The sequence below is a fragment of the Tamandua tetradactyla genome, chromosome 3 (genome assembly GCF_023851605.1).
Source record: "Tamandua tetradactyla isolate mTamTet1 chromosome 3, mTamTet1.pri, whole genome shotgun sequence".
Lineage (NCBI taxonomy): Eukaryota > Metazoa > Chordata > Mammalia > Pilosa > Myrmecophagidae > Tamandua > Tamandua tetradactyla.
The window spans coordinates 99,896,997-99,924,965 of NC_135329.1; the positions used below are offsets into that span (position 1 = coordinate 99,896,997).

At 36.9% G+C, this 27,969-nt stretch overlaps 1 long non-coding RNA gene across 1 annotated transcript; it reads left to right on the top strand.

Moving 5' to 3' along the window:
- LOC143676262 (uncharacterized) lies at positions 1-27,969 on the top strand. The gene is made up of 3 exons (XR_013171956.1): positions 1-131; positions 27,639-27,810; positions 27,897-27,969. It is a non-coding gene; the product is annotated as an uncharacterized LOC143676262 (long non-coding RNA).

Sequence of the window (27,969 nt, forward strand, 5' to 3'; positions counted from 1 at the left end):
GCAGAGCTGGTGGATGGAGAAGGATGGGAAAGAGATTGAGACCTTGTACACTTACAGGAATAATCAGAAGAAATAAAACCCATAACTTAAATGGAAATGGAACGGTAAAGAAGTTCTAGTGGAAGCAGAAGGTATGGTGTCATAGAAACCAGAACGTATGAATTTTTATAGAATGTGTAAACAACACTGTCAGATGCTGCAACACAGTCTCATTAGTAAGGACTGACAAATGCTCATTGATTTGACAATTAAGAAGTCATTAATGACTAACAAGAATAATTTTAGTTAAGTGGTATATCAGTTTGTTTGTTCAGCAAACTAATTTCTCTTCTAAATCCAGTAGATTAAAACCACAATCAGTTATTCAGTTTACAAATCCATAGGTCAGGAGTCTTGGCTGGGTTCAGCTAAGTGGTTCTTCTAATCAGGGCCAGACTTGGCTGATCTCAGTGAGATTGCTCATGGATGTGTGGTCAGCTGGTAGGTGAGCTGCTTGGTGTGATTAGAGCATCTGTCCACATCATTTTAAATTCTCCAGCTGCCCATTACTGGCTTATGTGAAGGTCACTGTACTGCAAAAGTACCCTGCCTCAGGACACATAAAACATCCTTTCTGTAACATTGTATCAACCAAAGTAAGATATATAAGGCAGCCGAGATTAAAGGGCTGGAGAAAGAGACCCACAGCTGGAGAGGAGGAGATGCAATGAATTGTACCATTGTTGCAATGTACCAAGGAAACACAGAAGAGATCTTGGAATTCTGGCTATCTGTCCTTTATGGATGAAAATGGCCTTAAGCAATTATTCGAGCCTGGGCTTTGCATCATGTTTGAATAAAAGGACAGGAAGCATGGCTACTACTGCCCTTTAAGTCCAAGAGCTATAAAGTAAAAACTTTCAATTCCCCCTTCCAGAAGGCAGCAAAAGAAGCATCAGTCTTAGCAGAAAACTCGGCTTTTATTTAAGGCCTCATTTGACTTAATATTCTCACCTTCAAACTAAATGTTCAGAAGACATCCTATTTCTAGTAAGGGGAGGGCTAAGTGACTGGGATATGCCTACCTGTTGAAAAGGACTCAAATGGCTGGATAAAACATTACAAAGGATCACACAGACAAGGCAGCAAGGAATTAACAGTCCCAAAGGGAAGGAATAATGAAAACCAGAGATTTATGCCACAGGGAAACTGATTTTGCCCTGAAGATATTTGAACTCCTGGAAGAGACAAAGCCCAGGACTCACCTAAACTGGGAAATCTAATAAGATTCCTTCTCACTGGGAAACCAAGACCTAAAGAGTTTACCCTCAGGGTAAAGGTAAACCAGAGGTGGCAGAGCCCATGTAGAATTACATCTGCATTGAATCATCTATATCAAGCTTAGAAGTTGAGACAGCAATGGACATTAACTTTGAAAAATTGTCAAACTAGTCCTAAAAACAGTAAAAACAGTTTTTCAAATAGACGTTTCTCCACTTCATTAATGATAATAAGAAGCGTATGCAAAATAGACTCTATGAGGGAGAACAAGCCAAAAAGAGAGGAAAGAAAACCGGAAATACAGCAAAAGGCAAAGATTTTATAAGTTGGAAAAATCAGACTCCAACTATAAGACAAGTGTGCTAATGATGTTTAAATAAATGAAAGACCAACCTGAAGACACGTGCAGAGGGCAAGGAACTGTTAAACTGATACAGCAGCCTTGAAAAAGAAATCTAGAAATAGGAGATGTACAACAGAAAATAAAAACTCTGGGAAAGGGCTTATTAACAAAATACGTAGGTCTGCAAAAGAGAGACTTAATATGAATATATGAATATAAGTTTGAAAGAGTTCTTGAGAGCTCAGTCCAGAACTCAAAGAAGAAGCATACATGAGAGAGATTAGTTGCCATGGCAGACACTGTGACAAGGTGTAGCAATACGTAATCGGAGTTCCACCAGAGAGAAGAAAGACTATGGGACAAGGGATATATCTGCAGAAAAAGTGGCTGAGAATTTGCCAGAGCTGAAAGACACTGATCTGTATATTCAAAAAGTCCACAAATCCCACGCAGGAGAATCAAAAAGGAAATCCACCACCAAATGCATTAGATTGAAACTGCAGAAAAATAATTAGCAAGGGAACAATCTTAAAGGAGGCAGTCAAGGTTGAAGGCGAATGCTATGGTCAAAGGAACAAGAGTTAGGGAACTGACTTTTTAACAGCAACATTAATCTCTTGAATGTGGTGAAAGAGATTGATTACAACCTAGAGAACGTTTCATGAATGGCACTGTATAAAAGGACATTTTCAAAAAAACTGTAGGAGGGGGCTTCATGGCAGACTCTCACTAAAGAAATTCTAAAGGATGTACTTCAGACAATAGGAAAATGATCCCAGGCTTGTCTGGGTGTAGGCAGGAATGAAGAGAAAAGAAAGTGGGAAATACGTGGGGAAAAAACAAACAAACAAATGTGTTCTGGAGCTCATGATCTTAGGTATTAGCAAATGTTTTTTGTAAGTAGGTAGTAAATACTTTAGGCTTTGCAGGCATTACTGTCTCAGGTGTGAAAACTTGGCATTTGTTGTGCTAAAATAGCCATAGACAATAGGTAAAAGAAGAGAGCCTGGCTGTGTTCCAACAAAACTTTATTTACAGAGGCAGATGGTGGACTGGATTTGGACTGTGGGACAAAGTTGCAGATCCCTATCTTCAGTGGCTTCCAAGCTGCTGGAAGCTCTTTCGTACCACCTCGATACTTAGGAGAAGGAAGACAACGAGGAAAGGAACCCACCTCAGTTCTTCCCTTGCCATAGGCTAGCATATGCAGATAAACAAAGTGCCCATTGATTTAACACTGACTCCTTCCTCTACAATCACAAAGCCTGGGCCATCTTCAGTCACCAAAAATCCTCCTAGTATGTGCACTCAACTCTTCCCGTTGTAGGAGATACTCAGCAACCAGGGGGGCAACTAAAATGAGCTTTCTGGTAAACAAATCTGACAATTCCATTTTCCTGTTTACATTTTTTAAGGGTTTCTTTGTCTGGTAATAAAGCCTTCATCCTTCACAGCAACTTGAGGGCCCTTTGGCTCTGGCCTCTGCCCTTTCTCTCTAGCCACTTCTCTCCTACCTCATCTGAGCTCATTTCAGTTTGCAACTCACAGCATGTTTCCTGAGTGCTCTGTGCTGGTCCCTGCTGCTGTGGGGTTGGTTACATGTTTTTGGTTTGTTTGTTTGTTTCCTGTTCCACCTTCTTTGCAGCTGACAAATACAAGTCTTTCAAGGCTCAGCCTAGGCAATCTTCCTCCCAAATGTGATAACACCCTGGTCAGCACACACAGGCCCTCTAGACGGTACTCTGCTAATGTCCACAGCACAGCTGACCCTTCTGGATGTCCTTGTTTAACTTTCTTCCATGTGAAACTGTCATTTCCTTGAGGATCTCTTATATCTGTGTCTCAGCATGGTACAGATGGGCACTCAGTTAAGTGTGTGCAAGGGTGTTTTGTATGTGTGTTTTAATGAATTACTGGTGGAAGCAAAAAAAAAAAAGTAACCTGTAGTTTATCATAGAATCAATCTAACTCAAAATCACCCATTAATCAAGTAATTCATAAATATCTATTGTGCATGATTATAAAGAGGTCAAATTCATCAAAATATTATTGCATGGTAATTATGGTGTTACTCTTTTAGCAATTAAACTGATCACTGGAGCAATTTAAGTTATCTGTAATAATTATGTTTTCAATTTTAATGAATGCACGGAAATAATGGCAATGGGCAAAAAGAAAAAGGATTTTTATTTAACCAAACTCGTAATCTGAAACAATAAAAAATTCCTATGAAATGATAAGTAATATGTATACATTACAAATTCAGGGCTGCTTAGGTTAGCAATTCTTTCAGTTAAATATTTCAGCTTTTACTTTGAAACATAATACTAAAAATTAGCATTTAGAAACTCTATATCTTGTTTAGATTTTCAGTATACAACCTAAATAACCTTTAATAAGCCTTGCATTGGGCAAATAGCAATTTATGTCTGCTTGCATTTTTAGTGTGTTTCATTTGCTCATTGATTTAAAACATGTAATAGAACTACTGGTGTGGTGGTTTTTTGCCTTGATTCTTTTAAAAATAATTGACTTTAAAACAGTTCTACAATATTTTCCTAATCTTTTTGCTAATACACAAATTTCTAGTCGTGATGTGTTTATGAGATTATAGCATAATTTTCTTTTATTGCTTATTTCAGTAATGCCCAACATTTTTATGTAATATGGAGTTAATTTAATATTGACTAGTGTGAAATGAAATCATTTGGTGTTCATTTGAATGTCACATATATTTTCTTAAATGTTTCATTATAATTTAACAATATTTAATAGGCATTAAAAACAAACTGGTACCTTCATAGCTGCTCTCAGCTCTATTAGCTTTCTCTGCTTATGCCTCTGAATTTCAATAGTGAGTCTGTCTCAGACCTTTATAGGGCAGAAGAGGGTGGAAAAGTTTTCATGAGTGTATGTGAGGAAATTAAAATAAAAAGAACATAAAATTATTTCTGTTTCCCCCACCCCGATTTTAATAAAATGAGACTGAGGCTTATACAATAAGATGTTGAAAGAACGTATTGTTTTTTTTAAAGCTACCTAAAAAAGTTTCCTTTTAAGAAAATATTTTCAAAGATGGATAGGATATTAAGTCACTGTCAGTACTGGTTTAACTAGTTTACCTGATTGGTTAACAAGAAGGAAAACCCTGAAATAATAGATAAGAAAATAAGTAAGATTTTTATTTGTCTCATGATTTTTTTAAAAAAAATCATAATGTGTAAATAAGGATGTTGGTAACATTGTTAGTAAACTTTTAAATCTAAAATCATTTGAAATTAGGGAATATCAATGAAGGGATGTTGGAGGCTAAAGTGTAGTTTGATAGTTTGACTGATTTCCTAGTTTGCCAGTATAGTCAGATGTTATGTATACGGCTAAAGTAAGACCAGGATATTTTTTTTTGTCCCACTTTAAAGTTCATGGTGAATTGTTATGCTCCAATCAAAAACTACATAGTGCTTTTTCATTACTGAATTGAAATTATTATTATAATCCTCATCATTTAGTGAATGAAATAGATGTTCAATTTACCTTATTTTGATTATGCAGAGTTATATGTTAGATGATTTTGTTAGAGTTAACTTTAGGAGGCAGCAATTACTTTACATGGTATTTGGCTTGTTACATTGCATAGGTATGTACTCAGGTAGTACTTCGTGGAAATAATCAAGGAGTTGGTGTTACTTAAGAAATGATGGGCTCAGATTTTCCGAGGCTACTAGGTGGAATCCTATGGCCAGAGTCTGATGAAACTTACTTCCTGAAACTTTGGATCCTCAATCCAGTTGTTCTGTTCCCATGTAATGTGCCCAGAAGCTTGCAGCCTTGTTCCTGGTTACACGCTCCAGTGCTGTTTCCACCTAACGTTCCTAGAGGCTCTTGTGGAGCCTTTTCCTGGTTTCTCGCTACACTAGAAGAGAAGTGGTGAAGGTTGCTCTCTATGAAATTGTAAAACAAAAATCTATATATCGGACTTCCGGAGAAGATGGCGGCTTAGTAAGACGCGCGGGTCTTAGTTCCTCCTCCAGAAAAGCAACTAAAGAAACAGAAACAATATGAAACAGCTCCCGGAGCCACGACAGAGACCAAAAAGACAGTGTACCCCATTCTGGAACAGCTGAACGGGCAGGGAGAATCCGCTGCAGTGAGATACCCGAGGGGCGCGCGTTTTCCCGGCCGGGGCGGCTGGCGACCGGGGTCCCCTCCACGCACGTGGCTCCCCGGTCTGACTGGGAACGTTGGATAGCGGGGCCCTCCTGCCACGCTTGGCGTCTCGGGCCAGCTGGGCAATTTGGACTGGCACTCCCCCAAGCCGCGGCGGCCGGCGACCCCCCTCCACGCGGTTTCCCAGGCCAACTGCGAGATTCAGATTGGCAAGTTAAAGGAGCCACAGCATCTTTTACTGGTGGGCCCCGCAGACAGACGAGCGCCACGAGCGCCACCTACTGGGCAGGAAAAGAAAAACAGAGCCCAGAGATTTCACAGAAAAACCTTTCAACCAGCCGGGTTCCACACCCAGGGAAATCTGATCAAATGCCCAGACACCAGCAGAAAATAATGGATGACGCTTGGAAAATTGAAGATATGGCCCAGTCAAAGGAACAAACCAATAGTTCAGGTGAGATACAGGAGCTGAGACAACTAATGCTGAATATACGAACAGAAATGGAAAAACTCTTCAAAAACCAAATCAATAAATTGAAGGAGGACATGAAGAAGACATGGGCTGAACAAAAAGAAGAAAATAGAAAATCTGAAAGAACAAATCACAGAACTTATGGGAGTGAAGGACAAAGAAGAAAAAATGGAAAAAACAATGGATACCTACAATGGTCGATCTAAAGAGACAGAAGCTACAATTAGTGAACTGGAGGATGGAACATCTGAATTCCAAAAAGAAACAGAAACTATAGGGAAAAGAATGGAAAAAATTGAGCAGGGGATCAGGGAACTGAATGACAATATGAAGCGCACAAATATACGTGTTGTGGGTGTCCCAGAAGGAGAAGAGAAAGGAAAAGGAGGAGAAAAACTAATGGAAGAAATTATCACTGAAAATTTCCCAACTCTTATGAAAGACCTAAATTTACAGATCCAAGAAGTGCAGCGCACCCCAAAGAGAATAGACCCAAATAGGCATTCTCCAAGACACTTACGAGTTAGAATGTCAGAGGTCAAAGAGAAAGAGAGGATCTTGAAAGCAGCAAGAGAAAAACAATCTGTCACATACAAGGGAAACCCAATAAGACTATGTGTAGATTTCTCAGCAGAAACCATGGAGGCTAGAAGACAGTGGGATGATGTATTTAAATTACTAAAAGAGAAAAACTGCCAACCAAGACTTCTATATCCAGCAAAATTGTCCTTCAGAAATGAAGGAGAAATTAAAACATTTATAGACAAAAAGTCACTGAGAGAATTTGTGACCAAGAGACCAGCTCTGCAAGAAATACTAAAGGGAGCACTAGAGTCAGATAAGAAAAGACAGAAGAGAGAGGTATGGAGTAAAGTGTAGAAAGAAGGAAAATCAGATATGATATATATAATACAAAAGCCAAAATGGTAGAGGAAAATATTATCCAAACAGTAATAACACTAAAAGTTAATGGACTGACTTTCCCAATCAAAAGACATAGAATGGCAGAATGGATTACGACCCAGCAATACCACTGCTAGGTATCTACTCAAAGGACTTAAGGGCAAAGACACAGACGGACATTTGCACACCAGTGTTTATAGCAGCATTATCTACAATTGCAAAGAGATGGAAACAGCCAAAATGTCCATCAACAGACGAGTGGCTAAACAAACTGTGGCGTATACCTATGATGGAATATTATGCAGCTTTAAGACAGACTAAACTTATGAAGCATGTAATAACATGGATGGACCTAGAGAACATTATGCTGAGTGAGTCTAGCCAAAAACTAAAGGACAAATACTATATGGTCCCACTGATGTGAACCGACATTCGAGAATCAGCTTGGAATATATCATTGGTAACAGAGACCAGCAGGAGTTAGAAACAGGGTAAGATAATGGGTAATTGGAGCTGAAGGGATACAGACTGTGCAACAGGAATAGATACAAAAACTCAAAAATGGACAGCACAATAATACCTAAGTGCAATGTAACTATGTTGGAACACTGAATGAAGCTGCACCTGAAATATAGTTTTTTATTTTTTGTTTGTTTGTTCGTATCTTTTGTTTTTTTTTCTTTTTCCTTTTTATATATATATATATATATTTATTAGTATTATTATCTTAATTCTCTTCTCTATATTAACGTTCTATATCTTTTTCTGCTGTTTTGCTAGATCTTTTCCTAAATCGATGCAAATGTACTAAGAAATGATGATCATACATCTATGTGATGATACTAAGAATTACTGAGTGCATGTGTAGAATGGAATGATTTCTAAATGTTGTGTTAATTTCTTTTCTTTTTTTTGATTAATAAAAAAAAATTAAAAAAAAAAAAAAAGAAATGATGGCAGTGATTTTGGTGATTACCTCCAAAGACTTAGCTATGAAAGCCTGAGATAAAAATGAACATACACACAAATGAAAATACTAATCGTTGGCAAATATATGGAAAAATGGATACTCTCTTTTACTGCTACTGGGAATACACAATGTACAATCACTTCAAAGAGCAATTTAGCATTGTGATAGAAAAGTTTGACATTTTTATAATTTATATGAAGAAATAAATATTCTATATAAAACTGTCCCATATGTGCACACGAAGACATGCACAAGGACAAAGTTGTTCATGGTTTCATTATTCATAATAACAAAATTATAAAAACCTATTCTATATCCATGGGAGCATGGAAGAATACACTGTGGTAGAGTTATCTCTACTGGTGCAGATAATTCTCAAAATCAAAACACTGAGTAAAAGCAAATTGTATAATGTTACATTTAATAGAATAATATCTAAATAAATGTAAAAAAAACCCACAAATAATAGTGCATTTTTATTGACACATAACTATGCAATGAGAGTATAGAATCCCGGGATAGAAACTATTATAGTTTTCATATATACAGGGACAGTACCTGTCGATTTTGGCATAGTCTCTGGCCCCATATTCAACAGTCACAGGTAAGCTCTGGGAATTCTTCAGTCATTAAAACAGCATCCCTTCCTGTGCAATGAATATCTAATTATGGTTACATGCTAGGAGGGAGTCTAGGGAATGGGCTGGGGGATTGGAAAAAAAGGGACTTTGTACCTGAAATGTTTAATTTTTTCAAAAATAAATGACAATTATCCCCTGGTATTAAGGCTTAATGAAACTGTGTGTTCATTATAATACTTTATTGCTGCCTGTATGTCTGAAATAATTCACAATAATATTTAAAACCTCAACCTCAACAAGGAGGTTGAAAAAACAAAAACCAAGGTTTTAAAGGAAGATATAGAGTTCGGGAAGATAAGGAATTTACCCACTGCTGAAGATGTCAGTTCATAAACACATATTGTGGCCTGGCCGGGTTGAATGGAAACTTGTATTGGACATTTCACAACAGCATCCCTTCTTAATTACTTTTGTACTGTACTTGAAACCCAAATTACCAAAGTACTCCAGAAACTGAAGGTTGAGATCACATTTGAGAAACAGTGGACTAAATTTCACTTGTTATAGTTTTAAATGGCCTCACTCTCCCTAAACAGTAAGGATTCAAGGACTCCGCCTGATGGGCTAGAAATAGAATTTTAACAAAAGGGCAGGTGTTTTCTGCATTACAGATTACAGGGAAGTTGCCTAATTTAGGGAAAAAAAATTCCTTCCCCATTGCTTTATGACTCTTCTCACTGTAGGCAAATGGGCAGAACTAGTAAACCTCAAATGTCTTTAAAACTGCTAAGATTATTTGAAATTCAAGAGAGTTTTAGAATACCTAATTAAACTTTGGATTACAGACTACAGCTGTCATATGTGAAAAAATATTTTTAAAGAGGCTGTTTTGACAAAACCTCAAACCTCTATTGTATTATATACAATATAAAACTTCAATGGGTTTTATAATATCTTAAAGTATTATAATACAATAAAGTATTATAATGATCACATTATAAAAGATCCAACACTTCAGTTTAAGTTCCTGATTCCCAAATTTTTACCCCTCCTTGTAGATTACACTCTGTCAAATTGGAGGTACCCCAGATTTATTCATTATCGAGATTACTAATAAGTAATCACCTGATTCTGGACAGGGTTCCAAACTGCAATAGTAAATCAATCTTCAAAGTTCTCAATCGGGAACTCACACCTGATCACTCTGCCTAATGAGCCATTTGGAAATTTTGGCTTTTCTTGCAGACTACCAAGGATGTACAAGTGATATTTCTTGAAGAACAGCTTTGCTTTCACTACTAAACAACTTCTCAGAAAGAGGACCTGTGGGTTAGATTATATTATTTTATGCGAACCACTAGCATAGCTTGCAGACACTGCTATTAGAGAAAATCCTTAATAACAATTTGTGTAAAGGTCCTTTTCTCACTGTGTACTTCTGCGAGTATGCTCTCCCACACTCAGGGCTTCATTTACCCCTTGATAATCTACAGCCAAGCACCGGTTTGTGTCAATCTGCTTCCCACATGTCTCCTCTGTGAGTCTGAGGCACCTTTCCAAATGTTTACACGACATTTCATCCTGGATAATACAAAGGCATCTCAAGCTCAGTGTGTTCGAAGTGTAAATCTTACAACCCAAAGAAGAGACTTAGTTATCCCAAACTCATTGGACAGCAATATTATTCAATGGTTTGCTGAGGTCAGATATATAGATATTACATACAAGCTTCTCTTTCAAATCCTGTTGATTTCACCTCCCTAATCACTCCCTCATATTCAGATTCTGTTGCTTCTACCTCCTAATGGTTCACATAAAGCTACTGTTTTCCATCTCCACTCCACCATCCTAGTCCAAAGTGCCACCATCTTTCTTACTTGGGCAACTTCCAACACCTTCTAAATGGTCTACCAATATCCCTTCCTGCTTCCCCCCACCTATCGGTAGCTATTTGTATATGTTCCAGTTATCTACAGGATATTAAACAAAATTTTGACTTTCTCTAGAAGGTAAATTCTATGAAATCAGGGACCTTTCTTCTTTTTACTCAGATTTATGCCTCAGAAACTTGCAATTGCAAAAAATTGTCATCTTCCCTCACATGTCCTAAATTCTAGGAAATAATATTACATGTATGGTTATGCAATTTTTTTCAACATCAGCAACATCTTCGGAATAACCTTATAACCCTCTAAGGTTTCTATTTTAAGTCAGACAGTACATATTAAGACAAAGGTTTTCTGCTATGTGTGGTTTAAAAACTTGTCTTCCTTAAGACTTAAAAGCACTAACCTTCTCCCCAGTCTTTAAAGAGAGAGTTCCAAAATAATAAATGCACTCACTTGATTTTGATCACTTTTCCTTACTTTGCCTATAATAGAGTGCAGGAACACCAGCAAACATGAAAAACTGTAACTACACGTGGAGTATCTCCTGTGGGTTAATTCCTACATGTATGACTTTTCATTTTATTTGAGCATTACTGGGTTGTTGAATATATTTTTGAATCACCTCTACTTCATAGAAGACATGGATGTCGCGAGAGAGTCAATAATTTTCTAAGGTATCACAGCAGGTTAAAAGATCCAACACTCCAGTTTAAGCCCCTGATTCCAAAATTTCTGGCCCTCCTTGTAGGTTAGGCTCTGTCAGATTGGAGGTGCCCCAGACTTATTCATTGTCAGGCTTCTTCAGTGCCAACACTGTAAACCGAAGGAGGTTAATTTCAACTCTAAAATTCAGAAGGAACTTCCCTCCAACATCCTGTTTCATTGTTCCTGGGGTTTGGAGAAGAGGTTTTGTCCCGCCACAGGAAGGCCCTGGTATGGCGATGCTCGACCAAGCTGTACATGAAAATGACTGAGAAATTTTAATATCACCATTTCTAAGGGTAGAATTCAAGTTTCAGCAGTTTTACAGCTCTTCTGGGGATTCCAATATGCAGCTAAGTTCAGAAAGCAGAGCTCAAATGTCTTCGTGGGAATGGATCACTATATCTATAAATTTGATGTGTGAGTGGATATTAAATTTTAGACAGACAACAATTATTCCTTGATGTGGAAGGCAGAATCAGGAAGATTACACTGTTTGTTTCTAAATCTATACAAATATATAAATATATATAATTTGAATTTCTATTTAATATGCTTCATGTCCAACCATTATTAATAAATCCATGCACCTGTATAAGCAGGGAACTTTAGACACTTTAAAAGCTATTCACAGGAGAGTATGCCTTTTTTGGCTATTCTTGAGTTATTCACACATTCCCCCTGAGATACTGTGTGTATACGTATATACATTCGAGCAATGTGTTAATTCGATAATAGCACCAGAATGTAATTTTCTAAAAAGAGGCGATTCATAACAGGTTAACAAAGAAGGCAGAAGACTAGCAGCTGTCGGTGTAACAATGTTGAATGTACTACAGGCTGCTGTTTCAAGGGCACGGGTGAATTTAAAACTACTATATTCACATCTACACATAGCACAAATCACTCAAGGCAACAGAGTAAAGAATGTCTTTTATGAATAAAATATAAGCCTAAATTGTTCCTTTTAAGTAAAAAGACATATCTATGCTGAATCGAAAAAAACTGTTTCCACGACTCTTCCCTATGGCGATGTCACTTGTCTGCTTGGCTTAGTCTGATTGTCATCTTCTTCAGTGGGGCTCTCTTTCGGATAACTATCAGTTAATATATGTGCGTATATATAAAAAAAAAAGCTGAGAAAGAAGGCATGATGTGCATTTATTGCATTTCCAATCTGAGACTCATTTCTGTCCTTTCTTCATCCTATTGCTAAATTCTACATTTTTCTCTGTCCTCAATGTTCCCTCTGTCGCTCTTCCAGATCCACTACCGTTACCTCAGCTTCGGGTTGCACGACTCATGTCCACAACTAGCCTATTCCTCCTTGCTGTTATTGTTCTTTCTAGCGTTTCACCCTCTGGTCGTGTCTTGGTGCCACTGCCAATGACATTGAAAAGTTTGACCAAGTCATCCTCTACTCATTTGAGGGAAGCCTAATGGAAACTTTTGGGGGTTCCTAGAATATGGGCCAGAGAGCATTCTCAATTTCTAAATCAGTTAAACCAAGGTGATCAGGCCTTCCGCGCTGTGCTTTTCCTCATGTATACCTCAAGCGTATCTGCCTCCGCACCAGTTGCATCCTGTGTTGCTTAACTTAATACCTAACTGGAAACTCAGTATATGGGAGGTTGGGGAGGATGAAGGAAGGAAGGAACATGCAATACAGAATCAAAAGGAGGTGAGCAATAGTTAAGACTGAAGAATAAGGGAAATTGTAGGCAAAAGAAAGATTTAAAAAAATAAAAAACAAAAAGAACTCTCTGCTGCTGAGTCTTCGAAGAGCAAAGATTCATTAATTTCTATTTTAGAAGACAATATTGGCATTTAATTGCAAATGAGAAAAATCCTTATTAAATATTAAGCTTCAAAATACTTAGGAGATTATTGGCATTGATTTTCCAGATTTGTTTTTTCTCCCTGGGAAAATTTATGCCTGAAGTCAAATAAACATTTTTATTAGGTGAGGCTAACTGCACTGATAAATTAATTTGAGAAAACGCTAATTTATTTTATGTGTTCTTTTCTTCTTTAAAACTGAAGGAGGCAATAGACAAGCATCCAATAAGTATTAACAATTGCGAATTTGAAACACAATCAAGAAGTTAGCATTTCCAGTTTTATCTTTATACTTATTATTTCTGGAGTAAATTAGTTCATATATTATAAGAAAGGGCTATATCTTTTTTTTTAATAATTGCATAAGGTTACCTGTTTAATAGCAATTAACATTGTTAATTGGTGTATTAAGATAATAAATGTTTATGATCAGTGAAAATTAACACTATTTTATCCCATTATTAGAATTCAGTGGCAAAATATCAGCATCATGTTTTGTTGTAATTTATCATACCTGACTTAAACTTATGTGATTCAACATGGTAGTAAATAATCTAGTACCCTCTGGAAAGAGTACTTGAGTACTGTTTAATAATTCTTGGACATGTATTTGCTCTGAATACTGATCAAAAACTCTAGTTTGATCTAGTGCTTGTTAGTTTAGTTAAAAAACTTACAAGACAGGGATGTACTAAATGAGTGAAATATATAAAGATTTTGCTTCTGTTTGTTGTATAAGAACCATGGTACATTAAGAAATAAAGACTAACATTTGCATAGCTGACAAACATAGTCATAAACAGAAAAAGATGTGACATGCCATATTACCTCTTATCACCCCACAATGTATTTCTCATTATATGTCTATTAGCCTGTGGTTTCATCGTGCTTGTTTTAGAGCATCCACATTTTAACCTAATAGACTGTGATGATAAAAATCTATCTACCAGGGTATTAAGCTCAAATCTGGACAACATATAAATATGCAGACTATGTTTGTCAATAAATAACTGCATTGAATACTTTCAGGGGAGGAATTAACAAGTTAGAAATTGGATGCTTATTTTGTGCTCAATATTTTATATACTGTTTTTATTAGATTATCAAAATAATTCTATTAGTTTAGTGTGATTGTTATACTCACTTACCAAATGAGGAAAAAAAGAAAAAGATTCTCAGGGAGGTTAAGTAATATGCCTGAGTTCAAAAGCATATAATTTAAGAGTCGACAGTTGGAACCTGGAAATTGGAATTTGATCTAATGTGAAAGCCTATATAACTAACCACTCTCCTAAACTGCATAGAGATGGAGTTGACATAAATCCAAGTAATAAAAATAATAATCCTTTATACCTAGTCTTTGCAAGAGTAGTGAGGGTAAAACAGTCATTTCTGTAAGGAAATTACTGATCAGTCTGGAGGATACACATTACTGGTCTTCATAGATCTCCAAGTTCCCCACATTTTGGTGGAAACCCTTTTTAAACATCTATTAATTGCTGAGATAGTTTATTTTCTTTTGGATCAGATATCCACAAAATAAGAATACTACTACCAGGGCAGTGCAATGGTGGCTCAGTGGCAGAATTCTCGCCTGCCATGCCCGAGACCCGAGTTCTAAAAAAACCAAAACCAGAATACTATTACCATTGTTCCTTATCTTGCTAAATTTTTGAGAAATGTAACAATAAGAATCATTCAAGGCTGTTATTTTATTCCTGTATTCACCTTCATGTTTCTGGTGGCTGACAGCCCTGAGCAGACGGTATCCAATGAGTATCCATTGAGGAAATCACACATATCAGGAACAGGTGCCAATTCGGTTAGTGCCATATGTTATTTGGTTTAAGTGCAGCAACATCTGTTGTTACCATTTGCTTTAAGTTTAACGTAATTTTTACTTCTCAAAATTTGACTGACATTACAATCTTAAATCAATTGTGCCATCTAATGGACCCCCAAGTCCACATTAAATCCCAGAGGCATATTTCTAATTTGATCGTAAGGCTGTTCAAATAACTTCATTCGTCCTTTTTATGTTTTTATTTGTATATTCCTTGTATTTTGCATATCCTTGACTGCAGCCTTTAGCAATGAAGCAATATATAAATATAGAGGTGCAAATGTGTGCACCACTTTGAATAAAGAATGTACACATGCAGGCATGGATATGACAAAAAATTGTCACTGGTATATATTTTAAACACATTAAATCCTGATATGCATATAATCTGTAGCATGATTGACAGAGGAGACACTTAATATTACAGACTAATGAATCCTTATTTGTGATGTCTTTGGTAGAACAGATTTATGTTACTGTTTGTCTCCTAACATTTGCAGTATATATTTAATGTTATTTAGGCAATAACATGCAAGTCTTACAATTTAGAAAGATGGCAGATCTAAACGCTTTGTTGTTTATTACTGTATCATTGTAATTAAGTATCACTCTGACTCAGATGCCAAGTCCTTTGCAAGATGACAGGCGATACCTATGAAAATTTGAGGTTAACATGGCTTAAAATTAAAAATTTATCCTCTCGAATCTCAGATATACTATTTGATTCATGCAAGGTGTTTTTTTTTTCCCACTTAGTGACTATGTTTTAAAGAAAACTAGGTGTAACAAAAAGATGTAATTATTTAGAAAGTGTGCTGGGAATCAAATCAAAAGAAGTAGATTCTAGTTTGCCAATTTGCAAAATCCAATAAAATGAGAAAAAGTTAGAGCCCAAAGTGGAGTGGGCAAAAGGAAGAGGAAAAAGGGAAGGGAGGGAAGGGAAAGAGACAGAGAGAGGCACAACTGAAAAGTCAGGCTGGCTATGCAACACATACATACACACCTTGAAAATGAGCACTGGAAAACTGAAGAGTGCTATCAGTGGACACAAATTTTTGAAGAATCTCTGAAACTTAGAAGATTAAAATGAGCTCTGAAGAAAATTAAATAAACCTAAGGAGCCAGGACCCGATCCTTTAATGGTATCAGATGCTCTGATCAGGCTGTAGCAGATTAGAAAGCCGATGGTTACTAAGATGGGAGAGGCCACTGGTTATTCATTGCGATGACTTTTGGAGCAGATGGGCTGTTCTTCCCTCCGTTCTTCCCACTTTATATGTAGCAACTGTCATTCAAGATTTAGTTTGCTCTGGAATTTTAAAATTTCCAATTGAAAGGAAACAATTGGAAAACTCAATTGATGGGTTAAATGCAGGCAGCTATAAGGGAGCTAGTGACCTCAAAAATGTTTTTTTGTTCCTGGAATTCAGCAAGGAACTATGTAACACAGTTATATGTAATTATCCAGGCATGTTGCAAAAATATCAACAATATTAAATTAAACCCCAGAGAATAACAAGATGACAAGTAACTGGTAGAAGTGGGGCAGGGAAGTTACAAGGAAGGTGAACATATGTCATTGCTGTTTTCTAAATAGATACATATTGGAATTATCCTTCAAAAATTATAGTATAATCATTTATGTTAAATATTTATGGGTAACTTTTGGACATGTGATTTCTAATGCCTCAAATTAGAAAAATAATAGAAAATGGAAGAAGTCAGGAATATGAACTAAAAGAAAGCCAAAGTAGATAGGAAATGAAAAGGAATCAGACATCCAGGAAGAAGGAAATATTAATCACCACTTCTGTACCATCTATTCACCTTCCCAGACCCACCTGCCCCCCTTAGTCATCTCTGATGATCAGCCCTGAGTGGACTCTGACCAACTTCTGCAGTGACCTCACGTACCTCCCCTCAATGCTGGGCCTTGTGCCCCAGTCAGGCATCCTGTGCCCCAGTCAGGCATCCTGTGCCCAGTGATTGGCCTTCCACATAAAGTGTGCAGCCAGAATGGTGGAATGGGATTAAAATGCCATCAGCCAGAATCCTGACCTGTTAGTGACAGAAGTTGATGGACAATGTCTCACTCCTTTCCCCTTGAACATTACTGTCTGAGGCACAGACAACTTGGAAGAAAATGGTACTGGATATCAAACTCCAGCCTTCCTTTTTTGGCAGCCAGTTTGATAATACATCTCGCTTCTTTCCTGCTTTGCTCCAACTGAACTCACAATTTCTCCCTGGGATCATATTCTCTAATACAATAAAAGCCCATGAGCCTTTGTACCTGTCACTGCTTTCTGAGAAACCCAACCTATGAAACTATGTTACTAGGTACAATAAAAGTTAAAAAGCTATATATCCTTGTTATGAAACAAGACAGATGGAAATAACAATCCCAATCCAGCTATATGCTGTATGAAAGTGAGAGCATTAAAATGATGACATGAAGCATAGTAATAAAATGATGGGGAAAGTATATTGGGAAAATTTTATCAAAAACAAAGGCATTGAAAAATACTATGAAGCCAATTATAGTGTCAGGAAATAAAATGATGAATGGACCAAGTTAAAAAGATTTCATATTGATAAAAGAAAAAATCATGAACACTTATGCATCAAAAAACATAGCATCAGATTATGTAAACCTAAGCTGACAGAAATACAAGGAGAAATTGACTAATCCCTAAATGCTAGAGTCTTAAAGAGAACACATTCCAAAATAATTCTATATTAGACTCAAAACAGAGAATGGTTAAATTCAAACAACTTAAATTCTTATTTAATAGCTATATAGAAAAAATATCCCCTCAAAATAATAAACACATTTTTCAAACACCCAAGTATCATTTTAAAAAAATCATATTATAGGTCATAATGAAAATTATATAAATTTATTGAAAAAATATATGAATTAGTAAATCTAGAGGCCACACTCACCAAATGAAAAGTTTTAAAAAGTAAAATTACAAAGGAATAGCCTAAGAATAGCCAACAAGAATACCAAGTACCTTTATCCTTATAAATTTTAATAATACATTTGTGAATAACTCTTGTACTAAAAAAGGAAATCAAATCAGAAATTGTAAATATTAAGTGAAAGAAATAATTATCAAAATATAACCTTTCTGTTCCTCTAATCTGTTGCATTCATTAACATCTCAGGCCCTCTGGTAGGCTGAATTGTGCGTGTGAATTTAGATATGTTCTCAATATTAATCCATATTCCTTGGGTATGAACCTATTGTAAATTGGACCTCTTGAAGATGTTCGCTTTATTTTAAGGTATGGCACAAGGGAACCAGGTTGGTCCTTAATCTGGATTAGCAGTAGCTTTATAGGGAGAAATCCACAGGGAGGAACCTGAAGCCTGAAGTCAACAGAATGAGAAGAAAGGAGAGGACATCATCATGTCACATGGAACAGGGATACTAGCCAAAACCCCAAGGCTCAACCAGCACCAAATGTTATAGACATTGGGGAGAAAGCATTACCTTGCTGATGCCTTGATTTTGGATTTCTCCTGGCCTCTAAACCATGAGCCAATAAATTTCCATTGTTCAAGACAACCTTTGGGTGGTATTTGTCATAGCAGCATGGAAAACTAATTCACACCCTTGGCACTTTATTTATTGCTAATATTTTTTCAAACTCTCAACTGGGATGATCATAGCACCTACTCAAATGGTCATCAGGAGAATTAAGTGATTTATGTAAAGTGCTTACAGGAAGCCTGTCACACTTCCAGAATTACATATTATCTGTGTGTAAAATGTTGCTTAAAATTCATTATTGGATATCATTATGATCAATCCCCTTTCCATTAACGGATAGTAGCTTGCCACTGCAAAACAAAAAACAAAAAAACGGGGGGCCAAGATGGCGGTTTAGTAATGTGCACACGTTTTTAGTTCATCCTCCAGAGCAACTACTAAATAACCAGAAACAATACAGAACAGCTCCCGGAGCCACGACAGTGACCAGACACACAGCGTACCCCAGTCTGGACCAGCTGGACCAGCTGCGAGTCTCCGGAACACTGAGTTCCCCAAGCCGTGTGCACTTCCCCAAGCTGTGCACAGATTTCCCCAAACCCCGGCAGCCGGCACCTGGTGCCCCTCCTCCACAGGCGGCTTCCCAGAGGGGGGATTACACTGGCTGCAACTGCCCCAAACGCAGAAACAGGCTGCTCTCAGGGCTGTCTCCCACCTGAACCTTACCCATGGGAGGGGTGAAACACAACTCAGGTGGAATCCCTCTCTCAAGGAATTCAGACCCCAGGGCTTCGCAATTTGAAGCCATTAAAACCAGCCTACAACCTTTCCTCTGTCTCCACCATGCCCCCAGCAGGGAGAGCCTTCCAAAGTTAAAGGAGCCACAACATCTTTTGCTGGTGGGACCCACAGGCAGGCAAGCGTCACATACTGGGCAGGATAAGAAAAACAGAGCCCAGGCTTCACAGGCAAGTCTTTCAACCTGCTGGGTCTCAACCTCAGGGAAAACAGATGCAGGTGATTCCTTCCCCCTGAAAGGAGGCCAGCTTAGTCTGGGAAAACCTGGCTGGAGTTTGTAATACCTATGTAGACCCTCCTAAGGGTGGGGAGGGAAAAGGCACCTTACAAGCAGGACAAAAAACAAGAAAACAAGAACTGAAAAATTACCCTCTGTTAAACAAAACTTAAGCTAGAGGCCCACAAAAAGCTGAACTGAAGGTCAATGAACTGATACACAAAAAACTCATCTAGCAAGAAAACCCTAGGTAAGATAAGTGAATAAACTAATTAAGGTAATTAAATGTCCAGACACCAGCAAAAAATAACAAATCACACCAGGAAAATTGAAGATATGGCCCAGTCAAAGGAACAAACCAATAGTTCAAATGAGACACAGGAGCTGAGACAACTAATTCTGAATATACAAACAGAAATGGAAAACCTCTTCAAAAACCAAATCAATCAATTGAGGGAGGACATGAAGAAGGCAAGAAATGAACAAAAAGAAGAAATGGAAAGTCTGAAAAAACAAATTACAGAATTTATGGGAATGAAAGCTACAGTAGAAGAGATGAAAAAACAATGGAAACCTACAATGGTAGATTTCAAGAGACAGAGGTTAGAATTAGTGAACTGGAGGATGGAACATCTGAAATTCAAAAAGAAACAGAAACTACAGGGAAAAGAATGGAAAAATATGAGTAGGGGCTCAGGGAATTGAATGATAATATGAAGCACACAAATATACATGTGGTGGGTGTCCCGGAAGGAGTAGAGAAGGGAAAAGGAGGAGAAAAACTAATGGAAGAAATTATCATTGAAAATATCCTAACTCTTATGAAAGACCTAAAATTACAGATCCAAGAAGTGCAGCACACCCCAAAGAGAATAGATCCAAATAGACGTTCTCCAAGACACTTACTAGTTAGAATGTCAGAGTTCAAAGAGAAAGAGAGGATCTTGAAAGCAGCAAGAGAAAAGCAATCCATCACATACAAGGGAAACTGAATAAGACTGTGTAGATTTCTCAGCAGAAACCATGGAGGCAAGAAGACAGTGGAATGATATATTTAAATTACTAAAAGAGAAAAACTGCCAACCAAGAATTCTATATCCAGCAAAATTGTCCTTCAAAAATGAGGGAGAAATTAAAACATTTTCAGACAAAAAGTCACTGAGAGAATTTGTGACCAAGAGACCAGCTCTATAAGAAATACTAAAGGGAGCACTAGAGACAGATATGAAAAGACGGAAGAGAGAGGTGTGGAGAAGAGTGTAGAAAGAAGGAAAATTAGATATGATATATAAAATACAAAAGGCAAAATGGTAGAGGAAAGCACTACCCAAACAGTAATAAAACTAAATGTTAATGGACTGAATTCCCCAATCAAAAGACATAGACTGGCAGAATGAAGTAAAAAACAGGATCCTTCTATATGCTGTCTACAGAAAACACATCTTAGACCCAAAGATAAACATAGGTTGAAAGTGAAAGGTTGGGAAAAGATATTTCATGCTAATAAAAACCAGAAAAGAGCAGGAGTAGCTATACTAATATGCAACAAATTAGACTTCAAATGCAAACAGTTAAAAGGCACAAAGAAGGATACTATCTACTAATAAAAGGGACAATTCAACAAGAAGACATAACAATCATAAATATTTATGCACCGAACCAGAATGCCCCAAAATATGTGAGGCATACACTGCAAATACTGAAAAGGGAAATACACACATCAACCATAATAGTTGGAGACTTCAATTCCCCACTCACATCAATGGACAGAACATCTAGACAGAGGATCAATAAAGAAACAGAGAATTTGAATATTACAACAAATGTGCTAGACTTAACAGACATTTATAGGACATTACACCCCACAACAGCAGGATACACATTTTTCTCAAGGGCTCATGGATCATTCTCAAAGATAGACCATATGATGGGTCACAAAGTAAGTCTCAACAAATTTAAAAAGATTGAAATCATACACAACACTTTCTCAGATCATAAAGGAATGAAGTTGGAAATCAATAATAGGCAGAGTGCCAGAAAATTCACAAATACGTGGAGGCTCAACAACACACTCTTAAACAACCAGTGGGTCAAGGAAGAAATTACAAGAGAAATTAGTAAATATCTCGAGGCGAATGAAAATGAAAACACAACATATCAAAACCTATGGGATGCAGCAAAGGCAGTGCTAAGAGGGAAATTTATTGCCCTAAATGCCTATATCAAAAAAGAAGAAAGGGCAAAAATTCAGGAATTAACTGTCCACTTGGAAGAACTGGAGAAAGAACAGCAAACTAACCCCAAAGCAAGCAAAAGGAAAAAAATAACAAAGATTAGCGCAGAAATAAATGAAATTGAGAACATGAAAACAATAGAGAAAAATCAATAAGACCAGAAGTTGGTTCTATGAGAAAATCAATAAGATTGATGGGCCCTTAGCAAGATTGACAAAAAGAAGAAGAGAGAGGACGTAAATAAATAAGATCAGAAATGGAAGAGGAGACACAACCACTGACCTCACAGAAATAAAGGAGGTAATAACAGGATACTATGAACAACTTTATGCTAACAAATACAACAATGTAGATGAAATGGACAAGTTCCTAGAAAGGCATGAACAACCAACTTTGACTCAAGAAGAAATAGATGACCTCACCAAACCAATTACAAGTAAAGACATTGAATCAGTCATTCAAAAGCTTCCCAAAAAGAAAAGTCCAGGACCAGACAGCTTCACATGTGAATTCTACCAAACATTCCAGAAAGAATTAGTACCAACCCTGCTCAAACTCTTCAAAAAAATTGAAGTGGATGGAAAGCTACCTAATTCATTCTGTGAATCCAACATCACCCTCATACCAAAACCAGGCAAAGATATTACAAAAAAAGAAAACTACAGACCAATCTCTCTAATGAATATAGATGCAAAAATCCTCAACAAAATTCTAGCAAATTGAATCCAGCAACACATTAAAAGAATTATACATCATGACCAAGTAGGATTCATCCCAGGTATGCAAGGATGGTTCAACATAAGAAAATCAATTAATGTAATACACCATATCAACAAATCAAAGCAGAAAAATCACATGATCATCTCAATTGATGCAGAGAAGGCATTTGACAAGATTCAACATCCTTTCCTGTTGAAAATACTTCAAAGGATAGGAATACAAGGGAACTTCCTTAAAATGATAAAGGGACTATATGAAAAACCCACACCTAATATCATCCTCATTGGGAAAAAATTGAAAACTTTCCCCCTAAGATCAGGAACAAGACAAGGATGTCCACTATCACCACTGTCATTCAACATTGTGTTGGAAGTTCTAGCCAGAGCAATTAGACAAGAAAAAGAAATGCAAGGCATCAAAATTGGAAAGGAAGAAGTAAAACTATCACTGTTTGCAAATGATATGATACTATACATCGAAAACCCTGAAAAATCCACAGCAAAACTGCCAGAGCTAATAAACGAGTACAGCAAAGTAGCAGGTTACAAGATCAACATTCAAAAATCTGTAGTGTTTCTATACACTAGCAATGAACAAGCTGAGGGGGAAATCAAGAAACGAATTCCATTTACAATTGCAACTAAAAGAATAAAATACTTAGGAATAAATTTAACTAAAGAGACAAAAGTCCTATACAAAGAAAACTACAAGAAACTGTTAAAAGAAATCAGAGAAGACCTAAATAGATGGAAGGGCATACCATGTTCATGGATTGGAAGACTAAATATAGTTAAGATGTCAATTCTACCTAAATTGATTTACAGATTCAACGCAATACCAATCAAAATCCCAACAACTTACTTTTCAGAAATAGAAAAACCAATAAGCAAATTTATCTGGAAGGGCAGGGTGCCCCAAATTGCTAAAAGTATCTTGAGGAAAATAAACCAAGTTGGAGGTCTCACGCTGCCTGACTTTAAGGCATATTATGAAGCCACAGTGGTCAAAACAGCATGGTACTGGCATAAAGATAGATATATTGACCAATGGAATCGAATAGAGTGCTCAGATGTAGACCCTCTCATCTATGGACATTTGATCTTTGATAAGGCAGTCAAGCCAACTCATTTGGGACAGAACAGTCTCTTCAATAAATGGTGCCTAGAGAACTGGATATCCATATGCAAAAGAATGAAAGAGGACCCGTATCTCACACCCTATACAAAAGTTAACTCAAAATGGATCAAAGATCTAAACATTAGGTCTAAGACCACAAAACAGTTAGAGGAAAAGTTAGGGAGATATCTTATGAATCTTACAATTGGAGGTGGTTTTATGGACCTTACACCTAAAGCAAGAGCACTGAAGAAGGAAATAAATAAATGGGAGCTCCTCAAAATTAAACGCTTTTTTTTTTGCAAGGAACACCACAATAGATTTTATTAAGGAGGCTTCTTCTTTAACAGAGGAAGAATCAATAGCCATATAGCAATCACCTTATAATGCAGGATAGGCAAAAATGAAACAATTAATTTCCAGTGAGGAAGAAGATATGTTAATATGACTGAAGAAGGACTATTGGGTCTCTCACTTAGAAGTCTGTAAGTTCTGAACCTGTTCAAATATGTCAAAAGCTATACCTTTTGGAAGGGAAAATGATTATACCAGTTGAAGTCACAGTATAAAGTATAAAATTAAACACTTTTGTGCATTAAAGAACTTCATCAAGAAAGTAAAAAGACAGCCTACACAATGGGAGACAATATTTGGAAACGACATATCAGATAAAGGTCTAATATCCAGAATTTATGAAGAGATTGTTCAACTCAACAACAAAAAGACAGCCAATCCAATTACAAAATGGGAAAAAGACTTGAACAGACACTTCTCAGAAGAGGAAATACAAATGGCCAAAAGGCACATGAAGAGGCTCAGTGTCCCATGGCTCAATGTCCCTGGCCATTAGAGAAATGCAAATCAAAACCACAATGAGATATCATCTCACACCCACAAGAATGGCCATTATCAACAAAATAGAAAATGACAAGTGCTGGAGAGGATGTGGAGAAAGAGGCACACTTATCCACTGTTGGTGGGAATGTCAAATGGTGCAACCACTGTGGAAGGCAGTTTGGCGGTTCCTCAAAAAGCTTAATATAGAATTGCCATATGACCAAGCAATACCATTGCTAGGTATCTACTCAGAGGACTTAAGGATAAAGACACAAACGGACATTTGCACACCAATGTTTATAGCAGCATTATTTACAATTGCAAGGAGATGGAAACAGCCAAAATGTTCATCAACAGACGAGTGGCTAAACAAACTGTGGTATATACATACGATGGAATATTATGCAGCTCTAAGACAGAATACACTTATGAAGCATGTGATAACATGGATGGACCTAGAGAACATTATGCTGAGTGAGACTAGCCAAAAACTAAAGGACAAATACTGTATGGTCTCACTGATATGAACTGACATTAGTGAATAAACTTGGAATATGTCATTGGTAACAGAGACTATCAGGAGATAGAAATAGGGTAAGATAGTGGGTAATTGGAGCTGAAGAGATACAGACTGTGCAACAGGACTGGATACAAAAACTCAGAAATGGACAGCACAATACTACCTAACTGTAATGTAATTATGTTAAAACACTGAATGAAGCTGCATGTGAGAATGTTAGAGGGATGAGGGCTGGGGACATAAATGAAATCAGAAAGAAAGATAGATGTTAAAGATCGAGATGGTATAATCTAGGAATGCCTAGAGTGTATAATAATAGTGAAATGTACAATGTACAAATTTTAAAAATGTTTTGGCATGAGTAAGAACAAAGGATTGTCATTATTGCAGGGTGCTGAAAATAGATGATAACTAATACTTCAAAATGTCACATTACGTGTAAGACTAAAGCAAAAAATGTTTATTTGTTACAAAATTTAGATTTTGACTAGAGCATTTCCTAATATAACTCATGTAGATAGTTTGATTGAATGTCATAAATACTTGGAATCTCAGGTAGCACATGAGATTTTGTTGGTTTGTCCAGAGTGATCCCCCAAGGAATCCTAGAGTGATTTGATCAGTGACTGGAAAAGTATTTACAAGCCCCCTTCGGGGAATGGTGAGAGTGGGGAGAAATTCAACATCCCCAAGTTGAATTCTTGATATTCTCACAAGCAGTGTGGACAACCAAAGCTATAGACTGAGCCCCCAGTCTTGGGGTTTGTTCACATGAAACTTAACCCCACAAAAGATAGATCAAGTCTACTTAAAATTTAGGCCTAAGAGTCACCCCCAAGAGAGCCTCTTTTGTTGCTCAGATGTGGCCTCTCTCTCCAGCCAATAGGATGAGCAGTCTCACCACCCTCCCCCTCTCTGCGTGGGACATGACTCCCATGGGTGTGGACCTTCCTGGCAACGTGGGACAAAGATCCTGGAGTGAGCTGAGACTCAGCATCAAAGGACTGAGAAAAACCCTAGAATGAGCTGAGAATTAACATCAAGAGACTGAGAGAACCTTCTCGACCAAAAGGGGGAAGAGTAAAATGAGGCAAAGTGTCAATGGCTGAGAGATTCCAAACAGAGTTGAGAGGTTATCCTGGAGGTTATTCTTACGCATTAAGTAGATATCACCTTGTTGTTCAAGATGTAGTGGAGAGGCTGGAGGGAATTGCCTGAAAATGTAGTGCTGTGTTCCAGTAGCCATGTTTCTTGATGATGATTGAACAATGATATAGCTTTCACAATGAGACTCTGTGAGTATGAAAACCTTATGTCTGATGCTCCTTTTAGCTACTATATTAACAGAAGAGTAGAACATATGGAATAAAAATAAATAATAGGGGGAACAAATGTTAAAATAAAGTCAGTTTGAAATAGTGGTAAATGAAAGTGAGGGGTAAGGGGTATGGTACGTATAGTTTTTTTTTTCCTCTATTATCGTTTTATTTCTTTTTCCGTTGTCTTTTTATTTCTTTTTCTAAATCGATGCAAATGTACTAAGAAATGATGAATATGCAACTATGTGATGATATTAAGAATTACTGATTATATATGCAGAATGGAATGATTTCTAAATGTTTTTTTAATTAATAAAAACAATAAAAAAATAAAAATAAATAAAATAAAATAAAATACTCATTAATGTTTTTCCTATATTGCTTATATGTTGAGTGATAATATTTTTGATACATTGGGGCAAATAAAATATATTAAAATTAAAAAACAAAACAAAACAAAAACAAAACCTGGAAATTGTCAACTGCAAAAACCATTTACCTAATTTTGCCGTAATAAAAAAATGTGGGTCATTTTCACCTGCATTTATCTATGAATTTTTAATAGCAAACAAACAAAACACAAAAGTATTCCCAGTATCTCCTGCAGAGGTCATAGGCTTCCTAAATGTTGGTGCTTAAAAAGGAAGGAAAAGGGGAATTCTCTGTTCTTCCATTATTTTTCCATGAGATTGAATGATTTCTGACATCTGCCATATTGTTGACTATGGTAATTAATAGCCTCATAGCTGCCAAGGTTGGGGGTAAGCCAAACTGAATTTTAGGAGTTTTAAGAGTCTCTTAGGCAACCAAAAATTCCCTAGTTAATTGTTTAAAGGGGAGAAAGGGGTCACGGGGAATGTTTCATTGATCTTACCATGCAGCAAAACGTATTCTAAAAAGACACAATGGAATTTATGGCTATGATTATACTACGTCTTTCTCCCAAGTGAGGTGGACACCAATACCATACATTATCATAAAAAAATTTTAACGTTAAAGAATTTGAGCACTATCTCTCAGTGCTCTGTTTATTATTAGTAGATGAGCATTCCTAGATAAGACTAATAATAATCCAGGATTAAGTTAGAAGGGGGAGATTCCATGAGAGCACGTGAGAAGATGAATTCTGTTAGAATAAAACAAAAAAATTGTGAATGAGTTCCCAGTGATAAGCTGTTAAACTCAGGGACTGTGGAGAGTGGCAGCATTGCCAAAAAACCTTTTCTGGCCTTCCTGCCTTCCTATCCATCTATCCATCTATTTATCTCCTAGTGCCTGACAATGTGCTACACATAAGGGGATTAACAAAACAATGCTTCCTGTCTTCATATAACCCACAATTAAATTAAGGATGTGGGTTAGAGAAAATAAGTGCTAAAGATTTGCACATATCATTTTCATGTTTTAGGGTGGAAATCATTGATTTTGGAAACTCCAGGGAACTGTGATGTCTACTTTGGGAAAATGAAAGTATAGTGCTCATTTCTCTTTTGGCTGCAAATAAAAGAAACCCAGCTGAAAGTGGCTTAAACAGAAACAGTGACTGAAAATATTCACTGATAGAACTGACTTCTGGCATGGTGAGCATCCTATCTTTCCAGGTTCTCAGGAACCCGTTTTCTTCTCCTGGCTCATCATTGATGTGTTGGCTTTTTTGTTTCCTCAGGCCTCCAAGAAACCCAAGCTTTTCTCCAAATCCTGTTGAAATTGAATCTATTTCACTGTATTTTCAACAAAAA